The sequence below is a fragment of the Mastigoproctus giganteus genome, chromosome 6 (assembly GCF_048544385.1).
Source record: "Mastigoproctus giganteus isolate SK-2022 chromosome 6, ASM4854438v1, whole genome shotgun sequence".
Taxonomy (NCBI): Eukaryota; Metazoa; Arthropoda; class Arachnida; order Uropygi; family Thelyphonidae; genus Mastigoproctus; species Mastigoproctus giganteus.
In genome coordinates, this window is record NC_143580.1 from 138,618,902 (window position 1) to 138,633,928 (window position 15,027).

Below are 15,027 nucleotides of genomic sequence, written 5' to 3' on the forward strand. Positions count from 1 at the left end.
TCATTCCAGGCATTCGCTTTATACACAAAGCATTGCCTTTATGAATTGTGATTTAACTCTTCTTTGCCCTGCTGGAGCACTTCTGCGAGTTCTGAGCCCAATTCTGACGATCTGCAACCGTTTACATCGCTGGAGGCGATTGTCTTTTGAGTAAGTCTTTGGAGCTGCGTGGCCATTCTTAAGAAACATTCGGGACATCGTACAATGGGGCCCATTAAGAGGAAGATGCGACAAAAAACTTATTAATACTTGAATAAACATCCCCGATTGCGCGTTAAAAATGAAGACCAGAAGTTCTTCAGTGGGGACATCGATTAATGGCTGCCGCTAAGAAAAATAACCGGACAGCAGTCTCAGAGGCCTCGGGCGAAGCGAACACGCGGTGAAAAATAAATACACGTGACACGAGCGAATGAGGGAGGTCGAATGAAGCGTGCTGAATAAACAAGGAAATCTGTAACACACCACTGACAGCGGCCGACTCTAACAAGGACTTGGGGGTATTAGCAGATTGTAGCGGGGCTTTTACGTAATTGTGTCCAGGTTACAGCGTCGCATTGTTTTTATCCGGGGAGGCTTAAACAAACAAAGCACTTGACGACAGATAAAAGGATCTTCCAAACAGGGTTTAAATGAATACGCGCAGCCAGTTTAAATGTGCTCGAGAAAAATAATACTTTAAACGACGAATTCTTTGCTTTATCCACCTGCCCGATCCCCTTGCAATAAGGAAGCTCAGTAATCAGGCAGCGGTGGCTTTAGTCCGACGTTTTCTGCTATCCCTTATTAAGTCACTTGGATACTGGTTTGTTTTCTCCACTCATTCGAACACTCAAGTAGAGTTGTGTTGTTGCTGTTGTGTGCGTAGTCTCTTTAAATACTTGAATTTGCAATGCATTGTAAATTTTGAGGCGAACAAAATATTCATGCGAGTCTGAAGAGCGCGCAGCTATATCTGAATCTTGGGAGGGTCTTAAAATATTACAGTGAAGTGGATTTCTTTAATTATGAAGCCAAAAAAATTTAACAAGAAAATATATTGTTTTCTCTGTATTACAGCTTTGTGTATATAGAGGAAAATGCATATTCCTACAATGCTATTGTATGCTGGCAAAATCTAAATACTTAAAACACCTACATTTTTTCAGAACGATTAATTTCTAACACCTATACCTCAGAATTCTCTCCGAATGGAACATACATTCTTAGTAAAGGTGATTGTCAGTTGGCGGAAGCCAAGCTGGACATCCCTGGCTTAAGATTTTACTCACAATTCTTCCCTTGCCATTCACCACCTTAATCCACTCAAACTTTAACGCGACTGGTGGAGCTCATGTTCTAGATGAGATTCTTCGGAGGGGACCTAAACCTTCTCCCCCCCCTTTACTGGATTTGCTTCATTCACTGCTTAACAATCGTCAATTATCTGTAATAACCGAAAGCATCAACTTCGTTTACTGTTTCACAAGGTGTTCCTCATGATTCACCATTTGGTAAACTTTTGTTTATTGTTTACACCAATGAACTGTCAACTGAATTTTAGTATTCTAATGCTGAGCGGCACTTATGCAGGTGAACTTTTCAAATTTATCTATTCTCTGAGTGACAAACTTCAATCCTGTCTTCATTCCAGAGCCAACACCGTCTTGAATGTCCTGTCAGTTTGGGCTGAAAGGAGTAAACTGGAAATCTCTACATATAAAAGTAGAACCCTATTTCTCAAAGGACGTCTTGACATCAACGGACCACAAACTATTCGTTATAAAGGACAGGTACTCAAGAATCAAAGTTCATTCAAATATTTACGTGTTGCCCTAGAAGATCGCAGAACATGCCACATCTAAAGTCCATGGAAGAGACGGCCAAAATTAAATCAGTATGCTTTCTCGCTTCACCCGCAAAGACTGGAGTCTTAAGGGACGTGCATTCCACCTTCTTTATTCAGCTGTCTTTGAACTCATCATAACATACGGCGCTGCCGTATGGTTCCATCGTTTGTCCATCATCAGAACTAGGAACCTAATCCTGTAGATGCAACGGTTGATGTTGTTAAAAATGACTCGGGCATGTAGAACGACGTACACAGTTACAAGTATTGACAGGTTGAATTCCCCCTTGACTTCCAAGCGGTCTTCCCCATGCTATCAGAAACAAAGAAACTGAATTCATTGGGATAAAAACTCTTGTCGATGCAGATCCAAAACCAGAACCCCGGCGTACTTGACAGGAACTTGTTTCCCTCTAGCAATTTCCATTGGGATAATTTCACCAAAGGCAGTACTACCAAGCTATTTCTACCTAGTGTCTCCCACCTCAACAAACGATGACCTGACTGGTTCTTCCCTAATGTACATACTACCGTTCTTCTTCTTACAGGACATGGGTCATTCAAAAAACGACTTCAGGGCTTTGGGCTTATAAACGATGCCCATTGTAAATGCAGAGAACTGGAGGGCCACGTAATGCATTCGTGTAACATCTACCCGGACCTACGGAATCAACTGTTACTGGAACTAAATTTAACCAATCTTATCCCGGAAAGCACACTGTTAGATTCAAAAGAAGCTTGTTTAGCTTTCAACAGGTAATCCTCTGCAGTCTTCAAGAGGCGTATAATCTCTCCATGTCTGATCCTATAAATGAGACATCCAGACCAGACGTTCTTGAAACCACTCTGCCTCTTCTCACGCCTGCTCTTCCCTCATCTCACAACCAGAACTGAATGAACACCCAACTGGACATCCTCCTCGTAGGAATGACGGCGCTGATCTGAAAGTACCATTATTCTCATTCTTCCAGCTAACTAGGGAATACACTGGTGGGATTTGAAGCCTCTTCTGACGGTCAACATCTGCTTTGCTCTGCTGCACCACCTTGATCATTCCATAAGACAAGTCTCCAGCACCAGTGAATCAACTTGTCTAGTCAAATTGAACCAATACTCCAACTTCCCAGATGACTCCTCTGCAGCAGCCAGAACTTCTGCTCACTATTGCACTTTCCCCTTTTCCTCCCAAACCCATGTCCCTTCTCTAGGGAGATCCCATTGCACTAAGCATTTTCCTCTCATCTGTTTTCGCCTTGGAGATACTTTCCACTCTGCTGCCACCATTGCGTTCATCTTTTCTGTAAAATGCTCTTTTCTGCTAGTTCTCTCCACTCTCTATATTGCACAGGAGTGCAGGCACCCCAACAGCGGTTTTTCAATTGTCCCTGGTCCGACTCCCCATGCCATGGACGGATACTGCGAGGTCCTTTCCTCGTGATTGTGCCTCCCCGTAACTCAGAGTCCAGTCGAACAACACACTACTCACATAACCCACACTACCAACCTCAACTGGCTTTGCAAAGTTGTGCATCGTCACAGAGTACTGAAAGCGGATTTGTGGGAAACCATCGGAACCGCCTAAAAAATGCATGATGTCCACTTTCTCTCTTCACTTATTATTACATTAGAAATTTTGTAAGTACCGAGACATTCAAGGACTTAAGAGTCATATTCCGTTCTGATCTTCATCCCTCTTTCCAACTCCACCTCATAATATCTCAGACAATGGCAATACGTCATAAATCTCTCTGCAAACAGCTTATACTTCCGTTTTTGACTATTGTGGTATTCTGTTTGTTTATGACCTTTACGGTGCATCGTGGTATTCTCCGGTCTGCATAACAGTAATACCTTTCTCGGACACCACAACGAATTCAAATCAAATTCATTCCATTCTTATGCTTTCGAAACCGTCATATCTTTCACGCAAAACTATGAATCACATTCACCGTTTCAGATTCGATTTCTTCTCTTCAGACGTCAGCTCCATGTGTCACTTCTCCATATTTTATTGAAGAAATCTTTCACTATAATCCTCATAAAACTTATTTCTCACTGGCCGTGCTGCGTGCTCAACATTTGCTCGCTAGTCCTCTGTTCCGTTTCCTTCAGGTAATAAATAATCGCCATTTGATTACACCCTTAACCCACCTATGTATAAGAGTAACTGTTCACTCTCTCATTAAAACTAATTTTCTATAATCTTAATGCGTTATACTCTGTAATCCTCAGCGTTCTCGTTCAAGTTCTGCATGCCGTGCGGGTGTGAAGTATGTAAAAACAAATAAACACCCGATTCAGTTCATTTGAAAAAAAAAAAAAAACAAATATTAGAATGAAAAAAGAAGTTTAATATTTTTCAAAATAATCGCTTTGAGCAGCTGCATATTTGTGAGGTCGCTCGGTGGATCTTACTGGAAGCATCATTTAAACGCATTCGAACTGATCGCCACATTTCTTTTAACGGTCTTTAAAACTCGGCTTTTATTTTGGGGACGGACAAGAAGTAGTCTGTGGGAGATAAATCATAAAAATAAGGGGTGAAACTATCTCTACAGTTCCACGCTTTTCGAAAAACTCCTTCATAATCAAAGCGGAATACTTATTGTTTTCGTGCAACAGGAATCAGATCCTTCGTTTTGTAAACTAAGCCTTGCTATAAAAAAAAAAAGAACTAATCAATATCACTGGTTTTTGAAACAAAATGTTCTTGTGTCTCGGACACCACATTGATCGCCATCCCATGCTCTGCCTTTACCTTTGTGGATTGCATTCATAACACAACGGCTCGTCACCTGTTACGATCAAATCGAGCAAGGTGGGTCATCAAAAGCAGCTTCAATAATCTCTTTAAGTTTGAGCAGCCTTTATTCACCCAAGTAAACTAGCGCAGATTCATCGTTTACCAAAAACAAAATTGCACAAATGGTTTCTCTGTTAATTGAAGTCCCTCCATCATTCAATGATAACAACACGCAGTCAATCTGCGAAATATTTTCCGGGTTTGAAGTGCTGTTGTATGCCCACAGAGCTCGTCATTATCCATCTTCTGCGCCTCCGCAGCCAGGTGGGAAGGAGTGGCAGTGCGTAGCACACGCTTCTTGATTAGACTGGGGTTCGAGGCCGTGACCACCAAATACGGAGGATGCGGAAAGGTCAGGGAATGACCACCACATATTCACAGAGTAATATGGCATTAGTTGCTAATGCTCCTATAAACCAAAAAAAAACAAACCTCCATCTTCTCAAGGCCATCCCAAAATCTTGCAATCCAGTGAAAAACACGCCAGCATCTTTAATCATGTTCGTTTTCTCAATTCGTAGGTTTCCTAACTTGAAACAAAATTTGAATGTTCACTCTTTGTTCCACTACTTACTACAATGACAAAACTTTGAATAACACGATTGTGTGCGAACGACTTACGATACGCAAATAGCCTTGTAGAGAAAGGCAAACAAATAGACAGCGCCACAGCGCGTTACATCATGACCCTACTTGCTGTGGCATGTGCGCAATACACTCATTCTTGGAACTTAACTGTGTCCTGTAAATAAATAATCACTTTATTGCTGCAAAGATATAGAACTATTTATTTAATCAGATAAAGAAAAGTTACATCTACCCCTTGACAGTAATCAAATGCTAGGAGGGTAACAGAATTATAAAAGTGAATACAATATCAATATTGGGTAAAATAAAATATACAGAGATTAAGTCAATTAATTACTGAAGTTAACAGAGATTAAGTCCGACATATTACTTTAAATACGTTCAGCGTCTGTCCAAGAAGAGTGCAGGGATGCTGGGATGATGCTGCAGGCTGTCAGGAACAGGAGAAGGAGCGCAGATGCGGTGAAAATGCTGCAGGCTCTCAGGAACAGGAGCGCAGATGCGGGGAAGATGCTGCAGGCTCTCAGGAACAGGAGCGAAGATGCGGGGAAGATGTGCAGGCTCTCAGGAACAGGAGCGCATATCATCCTCCAACACAGTAGCCACGTAAAGCGATGGTGATATGAAAGAACTATATCCCTTCACAGCCCAGAGGATTGGGGAACAAGTTATTAGTTGCAATATCGGATAGACAAGACACGTGCCTTATCTGAAGAATAAACGTGTAACGACTTCTTAGTGCTTGAAAACTAACCTGCCATTTTATAGCGAGGAGAATTTCTACAGGCGGTTGAAGGTCATTCACTAGCTTCCCTCTTCTCTCACTCCATATACCTTTCACCCACATAATTATCGACTACTGAAAGGGTTCCTTGAACATAGTTTGTTGATGAGAAGGGGTGGTGTTGTAGCGTGAATGCAAAGGAACGCTAGCGAATGACCTTGACCCGCCTGTGGAGTTTTTCTTGACTTTAATACTAATAATTGATTAACGCGCAGTTGTAGCCACGGATCAAAAATAGTTTTATCGAATTTAGTACCCAATGCGGTTGAGTTTCCATGGTAACTACCTCTGATGCGTGTACAGACGATAACGGAAGCTTCGACAGCTGTCATTTGGTGTGTGAGCGCGCGCGCTACTAATTCACAAGAAGGGGGAGAAAAAAGGAAAAAAAAAACAAGATCACCATGAAAGCCGGGAATTACAATGAAGATCCATTGCGCCAATACTTGGGCACAAAGACGTGGGAGTTCTGATTCTGCTTCAGATGCAATCCAAAGAAATGCGGAAGACGAGAGAAATTAAACCCCGTGTAATGCGTGTTGCCCGTGCATATCACCGAGCTGAATTGTGGGGATTAGGAGAACACGTGACTGAAATAAGAACCCCGAACTTTTGGCCATTTAAACTGCGTAATGGTTAGTGTTCGCGTAGTAATGGAATAAGCGAACAGAAAAGAATTCTTCACCGAAACGATTCTTTTGCGTCACCAAGATGCTACGCCGGTGGCTGGCCACCAACCGTATCGATCGATGAGGGATAAAATTCAGACTCAAGAAATTCATATCTCTTCTTTCATAAATACATTTCGTTCCATGCGGCGCTTCGGTATTTATACAATTTCGTCAAATAAAACAGAAGCGGTGAATAAAAGATGCAACATGGCCGTACTAAGAAGGCTGCCTCTTTCCTCTCCGGAATCTAAAGACGCCCGAAATGTGAAAGCAGAATTCTTGACCTAAGTATACGAAAGTTTACCAATGGCGTGGAAAATCCCCATGTCGCACGAAGTCAGAGATCTTTAACAGACTACGCAACGCCACTGAAATTTCGAGATTACTTTTATCGTCATTTATTTATTTATTTATCAAGGGATTTTTTCGAGGAAAAACTTTCGTCTTTGTAGCGCATCATACGTGTCGACTGTTGATTTAATCCGTTGAAGCATTCCATCTCAATATTATGGTTATCATTTTTCTTGTAAATATCTGTGTACCTCTAAAACGTTTCTGTTTGAATATGTACAATAAGAAGCCTGATTCTGTCCTAAAAATAGATATCCTGAATTTGTATCTACAAATATAGACGTTTATCATACACTTCCGCCTAAAAGTTTGGAATCACGCGTTTGAAAACAGTCTGTCAATTTTTTTCTTTAAATTATCTGTGACAATAAGGTTTAACATAAAAAACAACACTACAAACTGCTTTAAGTTTGTTATAAAGCATTGAAAAAAAACTTACAGAAAAAAATATTGAAATGATTAATATTAACAACTGTACTGATTTTTCATCAAAAAATCCTCCATGACATTTTATCACCACCTTATTATTGACATTCTGACCATTAACTTTATAATAGTGTTTCGATTAACATTATTCCAAGCGATCTGCAAGGTTTTCCATAAATTGTGATGAAGGACAGACTGTCTTAACACGGACTTCAAAAGGTCTAGATGATCCCATAAAAGCTCTTGAGTTTAAGTGACTCGATTTGGGATGGCCACACCATAATTTTCAATACCCCATCCTATTGTTTAGTTGCTAGAAAGTCCCTGCACAGCTTAGACCTGTGCTATCGGTCACGGTCTTGATTTTATATAAAATTTCTTTTACAAAGTGACACTCCAGAAGATATTGCATTATGTTCAAGAATGTTTAGTCTTCTTTTCTTAAAATTCCTTCAATTTTGACAATGTCACCCATTCCAGAAAAATAGAAACCACACCAGGTCATGATGGAACCACCTCCCTGCTTGACTGCAGGAACTAAACAATGCGGCATCATATTTTCTTCAGTTGATCGTTTTACATAAACTGTACCCTTGGATCCAAAAATCTCAAATTTGAATTCATCCGTCAACAGTACGTTTTCCACTCTTCATTTGTCCAAAGTTAATGGCCCTTTGCCCAAACCAACAGTTTCCTTTTGATTTTCCGGTTCTGAAAGGGTTTTTTAGACTACTGCACGACCTTGAAGTTCTGTTTGTTTAAGACTAAGTTTGGATGTAGACACGGGCGATTCTCTGTTGCTATTGAACTCAGCTCGGAATTCAGTTGCAGAAAGTCGTCGATCGCGTTTAGAAATCAGTGTTATGGTTTTATCTTGGACTTCTTTGTTACGCGCTGTCTTTCTTCTGATCGTGGTTTGTCGTTTTAAACTGCCAATCTCCTTGAATCGTCGAATGGTAGATTGTACTCCTTTAAATGAAACGCCTCGTTTTTTTTGTCAATACTTCTTACAGAATAATTTTCTTTATACAGAGTTATAATAGCGCTTTTTTTCAACACTCAATTCCTTATTTCTTGCGATGTTTATCACGAAACACACAAAACATACACCAAACACTCTTTCTGATTGATAGGTGTTCGATTTCATATGTTACAGCTCTAACTCCAGGCGCCTCCGTAGCCAGGTGGGCAGGAGCAGCAGTGCCTAGCACACGCTTCTTGATTAGACCGAGGTTCGAGCCCGTGACCACCACATATGGAGGATGCGGAAAGGTCAGGGAATGACCACCGCATATCCCGGAGCAATATGGCCTTAATTGCTAATGCTCCTAAAAACCAAACAAACAATAACAGCACTAACTCCTCAATTTATATTATTGAAAAACACTCCAGAATCATCTATAACATTTAAGCAATAATATTTCCACTTCCTATAATGTTCTGGAAGCACCTACAACGTTCTACCACATTCAGGAATCTTCCACATCTTTCTGGAATATTCTAGAAATTTCTTAACTATTATTTCAGTTTTATTTTTATACATAATAGAAAATATTTTAATAAAAAATGGGAAATGAGTTGGTCCTATTTTAATAAAAACTTTGAAAATTAAGAAAAATGAAACGTGACTTCAAACTTTTATGCGGGAGCGTATATCTCTCGAGAGGGACATTGGCGAAGAATTGAGTTTATCATATTAACCAGAATTAAAATAATTAATTTTAATTACGAAATTGTGCCGGTAAATGAGTATTATATTCGATGTTTTGCTAAGTTACACAATTCAATAGCTTCACTGTTGTGGCATAATAATTTCGGTATTCGGGTTTATGTCAAATTCCCCAACGAAATTTAGCATTTGGCATTATTAAGATGTATTACTCAGCATATGAATGCTGATAGCCAAGCAGTAATTTTACTTATTTGCAAACTCAAGCCTGAATTGTAAACTATTATCCTGTGCTGCTTTGTTGCGTTAGAAAACAAATTAAGAAATACAAAGCGCTTACAGCATTCATGGCAGCTCGATTCTCACCAAGGAAATGTACTCCCGACAATGAAAGCATTACCGCGTGAGTGATGGAAGGAACACAAGTGAATGAAAAGTGGGTGACACCCCATTGAACAGTAGCGAATTAATACTTCAGAATGCAGGAATATTCGCGAAGCTCTGTAAAGATTTAAACACGGCCGATGAACAGCATATCGGAGTGAATAGAATTTGCTGGAGGAATAAGACACTCGTTGTGGTTCTACTGTCCTCTCATAACTCTCCAAAGAATTGCCTCCAGTGGCCATTAAGAAGAAGCCATCAAACAGTTCGGTGCATTGTCTGCATTTCGCATTGAACAGCTGAGGTTTGTCACCGTCGGTGGATGGGGTGTCTTCGCAGTTGTTTATCTCTTTGGAAACTGTTTTTAAAACGCAATAAGTGGCACGTCGAATTTACTGCCACTTAAAGCACGCCGCGTTTGCACCGGCAGACAACGCGCGCACTGTTCCACCCCTCAAACGGTCTTCACAAGTGAAATGTGCGAACTTCGACCGTGAATTACGTTGTACATCCCCCCCCCCCCCTGCACGTCTTATTTGGTGGTGAAAAGGACTTAGGGCACTAGTTAACTCTCATCGCGAAGCACAATCACATCCGTCCATCTACACGATGGCTCCTGAATAAAACAATCGGCCTCCATTTTTGATTGCACTCACGCATTCATTCGTAGAGGAACGGCAGGGCAATGTAAATTTGCATTTCATTAAAAGTTCGCATTTCGCCTCAGGTAATTGAATTAGTTTGCGAGTGTACGGAACAGCAATCAATGCCTGTAATCCAATAATCTGCCTCAATTGGCAGGACAAGGTCACAAATTAACGGCATCAAGAACCTAATTATACTAACGCTTATTTAGCGTTCATTTGATCTGGCTGATTACCGTGGAGTACGCTGATACGGAAACATTTAAGGCAGCTTCTTGGAAAGATACTTTAACAGGAGGAGAAAAAAAAGCCGGCACAAATACATAAATATCCAAGAGTGCAGGAGGGCTGAACGTCCCTCGCAAAAAAATCCCACGAACTTATGTAAGATTTCGAAAGAACTGCGGTTAACTCGATTAATACTCTGACTTACACGTGATATTTAACAAAGTCCGTCTGAGGTTGCTGTTCACGCTTCAATAATTTGGTGGCAACAGTTCCGAACTGCACTAACTCACTTGATGAAAGCTTTCCTCGCAGTATATTTCGGAGTGGCCATCAGAATGGCTAAAGACAGACCCAAAGCTCTGTTCCACGCCATTTTTAATATTTACATTAATGACATCATCGTGACAATCTGATCCTGCTCATCTTATAATGTAAGCCCTACAAGTTCTCTAAAAAATCTCGATCTCTTGGAAGACACGATCACGTTGTCTGAATGACCCACTTCGAACTTTCCTGATGGTAATTCAGATAAGGCCGTCATCTGCTTCTCAGTGTGATTAACCACCGCAAAAAGTACTGCAGGCTGATCAAATCGGATAACGATCTTGAAGTCGATTTCGATCATAGATTTAAGTTAACTGATAATTTCTCTATTATAACTAGAAAAACCCCAACTTCATTCTCAAGTACCCTGTCGTTTTTTCACTGCAAGACTGAAGAATTATCGACAAGCATACAGACCAAAAACATGAATTCAAAAGACTCGGAGACCTAACATTCAGTAGCGATAATTATGTAGTTCTAATGCTTGTATTGAATGGATTGACATACATCGCTGTTGGTGTGGGGGACTCGGAAAATGCCAAGCATTCTTTCCGTCCAAAACTTCTGCATCATAGAATAATCTTAACATAAAAAGGTTCAGATGTAGAAATATTCGGCCATTGAGCTCTCTCTCTGGTATTGCAGCTCCCGACGCCCAACTTCAATGTCTCCAACAACGTGAAAAAATATTATAATCTCTCCCATCTTCCTACAACCGAACAGATGCCTCGATGCAGCAAGATTAATTCCCCGGGAAGTTCTTGAATCAGGAAACCAGGAACTGGCCCTAGACATATTAACTAGATGGTTGCACACTGTTACAATGTTCTCAGTAGCTAAACAGGTCGCTATCTCTGCTAGAACTAATGCTTGGTGGTCTTCGTAGCTAAATTTTAGTTTCAAGCGCAGACAGTCCCTCAATAAACAGTCTAAGTACAGCATATGACCGAATTCAGTACTCCAAAGCCAGAGCACTGTTTCAAGTCATTAAAAATATACTGACAAGACCTTATGCAAAGGCAAATTGCCATACTCTACCCCTAACTCTGAACCAAATTTCAACTTCAATCCAGTTGAATGGATCAACTATGTAGCCAGATTTCAAGACAACACCACACAACTATATGATTACCAACCAGACTCCATTTCTGGTCCAGATTATGAGCTGTTTTCCATTCAAATCGATCGACAGCAGCTCCTTCGAGCCATCAACTCGCTGCGTCCGTCATGCACTGCTGGCGTGGATAAAGTCCCGAATTTCATCGTAAAGTGCCTCAGTCCATATATTCTTGATCCTATGCTCTACTTGTTCAACTCCATCCTCTCTCAGTGTATTTCCTGCATCCTGGAGCAAACACGCTCTTGCCCCACTAACAAAAGTTCAACTACCAAGCCAGCCGAAGCACTACAGATCGATATCCACTACATCCACGCTCCTAAAGCTACTGGAAAAAGTCCTTCTTCCGCATATAACACGCCATCTTCTTCCACAACCACCAAAGCAACTCCATTATGTTCACCCTAATAGATCAACTGTCTCCAATCTTCTGGCAGTCCAAACGGCAATTCTAATTCCATTTGATATCGAAGCTGCTTTTGATAGCCTCAACATCACAGCCCTTCTGAATCTCCTAACCAATTTCTTCAGGATAAAAGGTGACGTTTTCGCTTTTCTGCGCTCGCTCCTCTAGAGTGAACAGTGCACCTCACTCATCGCAACCTCTCCTATACCCGATCCATCAATGCAGGTGTGCCGCAAGGTGGCGTTTTATCGGGGCTACTTTTTAAGGCCCTCCTTATTCCGTTTGTGTGTAACAGAGATGATGGTATTAGCTACGCCGACGATATAAAGTTCCTAACGGAAATACCACCATCAGCCGACAGAGGAGTGATCACATCGGAAATCTGTAATAAGATCACAGCTTTCTCTAACCATCTCAACCAGTTCGGTCTTAAAACTGAACCCCCAAAAATCCGTTATTATCGTTTTCTCTCTGAAGAAGTGTCCCACATCCATACAACCCTCACTGGAGGGGGCAATTATTCCAAGTGTAACTAAACACAAAGATCTCGGTGTAACCTTCGACCCAAACATTAGGTTCAACTGTCACATCGAATGTGTTCTACGCAAGATCAGCCGAATGAGCTGGATTGCCCGTCAACACCTTCTTCATAACACAGACGCAAGAACCACAATCAGATATCTGGCAACCGTTGTGTATCCTACCTTTCTGTATGCCTCTGAAATATGGGCCTCCGCGGTATTTTCTCTCATGAAGCCCATCCTCGCCAGCAAATACTGGATACTGAAGTGGGCAACCCACAAACATCGACTCCTCCCCCTCTCCAACAGAGGACCACCAGCATGGCCGACCAACTTCAAATCCCACGGCTGCCTCAAATAATCCGCATGAGGAAATGGTGACCACTAACAAAATGCTGGTTGGCAACATCAACTCCCCTGACTTCTGAGATATATGTCAGTGGCATGTTCCCCTACCTTCCCTAAGAGCCACCCCTATTCTTCAGCTAAAACGGAACAGGCTGAAGATCAGTGACAGATTCCTACCTGGCCAAGTACTTCCTACAATACAAGCCCTGCTAATGATCGGAGTTGACCTTTAGAAATTCGCTTCGGATCGCAATTACAGGCGCTCGTTGGCCGAACTTTTTCCCCTTTTGTTTGGCCCCTGATGTCCACTCATACCGATGTCCTCACCTGCTATCTGCTATGAGGCGCAGAACGGCACGTCGCAGGTACACCCGACGAACTGTTTCACAAGAAAATACGAAACCGTATACAACAACTTAATGCACACTCCTGCGAAATATTCTGACTTCTGTGTTTTTTTACATATAAATGTGTACATACCTTGGTGTACTGTCTGCCTCAGAACTATGTATATAATCATATCTATAGAACGGTTAATGCCACGTTTTTAAGTTAATTTCATGTTATGTTATCTTTTTGTTATACTGTACATGTTTTTATATTACCTCATAACTTTGTTAAGCCCCTGACCTCCTGACTGTGGCGGATACATTATTGTATCTCTACTGTACAAGAAAAAGTTCTTCTTCTTCTTGTAATATGCGTCATTTTAAATTACTGGGAAAAATATTAAATAATGCAAATTAAATTAACAGTTTAGGTATGAAAACATAATATAAAATTTTGCTTTTTTTTCCCCCATTAAGAAAGAGAAGTACGAATACTTAAGAAATTGCGCTGACTTTCGTGCGATGACGGACCAACGAATTTTGGACGGATGATGAACACCCCCAGATATCATTAATGCCGATTTCAGCAAACTATTTTGTCTCATCTCCGAGTGCCCTTTGCCCTTGTGCGAGAAACGTTGTTGCGGAACCGCTGTCGGCCATTAAACCATGCAAAAACCTCCAAGACAGCATAGCCACGATTGAAAGGCCATGGATCGATGGTTGAACAGCGAGATTTAGCTACTTAAAAAAGGTGCGACAATGTGATCACAGCCTCCATGAAATATCAGAAAAAGAGTGACCTGTTCATCCCCGGATGTTTCTTCTGGACCATTCTGCAAACTTGTTCTATTTTTAATTTAAAACATTCGTCCCGAATTTAAAATTACTCGTTCGTCCCGGTTTCCATGGAAACCCGCTTTTAAAATAAGTGACGCCGCTTCCAATAAACATCAACGTATCTGCAATCTTCCAAGGATTTCCAAACAACACCGAATGGTATTACTAATTCATGCAAAAGTGTCAAATTTAGTGCTCTTTCTGTGTCTTATGTGAATTTCTTTTGTCTTATTGGAAAGCATGCTCCGTTAACATAAGTGCATCTCCCGTCTTCCACGCCAGTCCTCCAGAAACTAAATTGGCGTCTTGAAAAACAAGCCCCCCTTTTTTTTGCTCTCTTAAAGTACATAATTCCTTCGAAAACAGGCCATCAAATTACCTAGAAGAAATGCTCTTGGCATAGATCTGCATTTTCTTAATTTCCCAAGAGTAATCTTTGTCTCTTTCGAAAAGTGTAATCATTTTAGAGCGAGGAAGAGGAACTGTACAAAAGTTTTATTGCATTGCAAACGGCAAACTTTCTTACTGTTTGCCTAGTGGGTTAGCTGCTAAAAATAAGTTAGCGTCCTTTCTTAAAACAGCTATTTGTTTTATGACTGATTTCTAGAAGACTTTTCAAAGCTCTTGGCTAGGATAATTGTTGAATGCGCGATTTTCATGCATTTAGGCAGGACGTTTGTCTAAAGCAGTTCTTGAACTCATAGAATCATTCGCTGCAATTCACTTAATACATCTTCCCATGAGTTGTAATAATACAATTGCAATA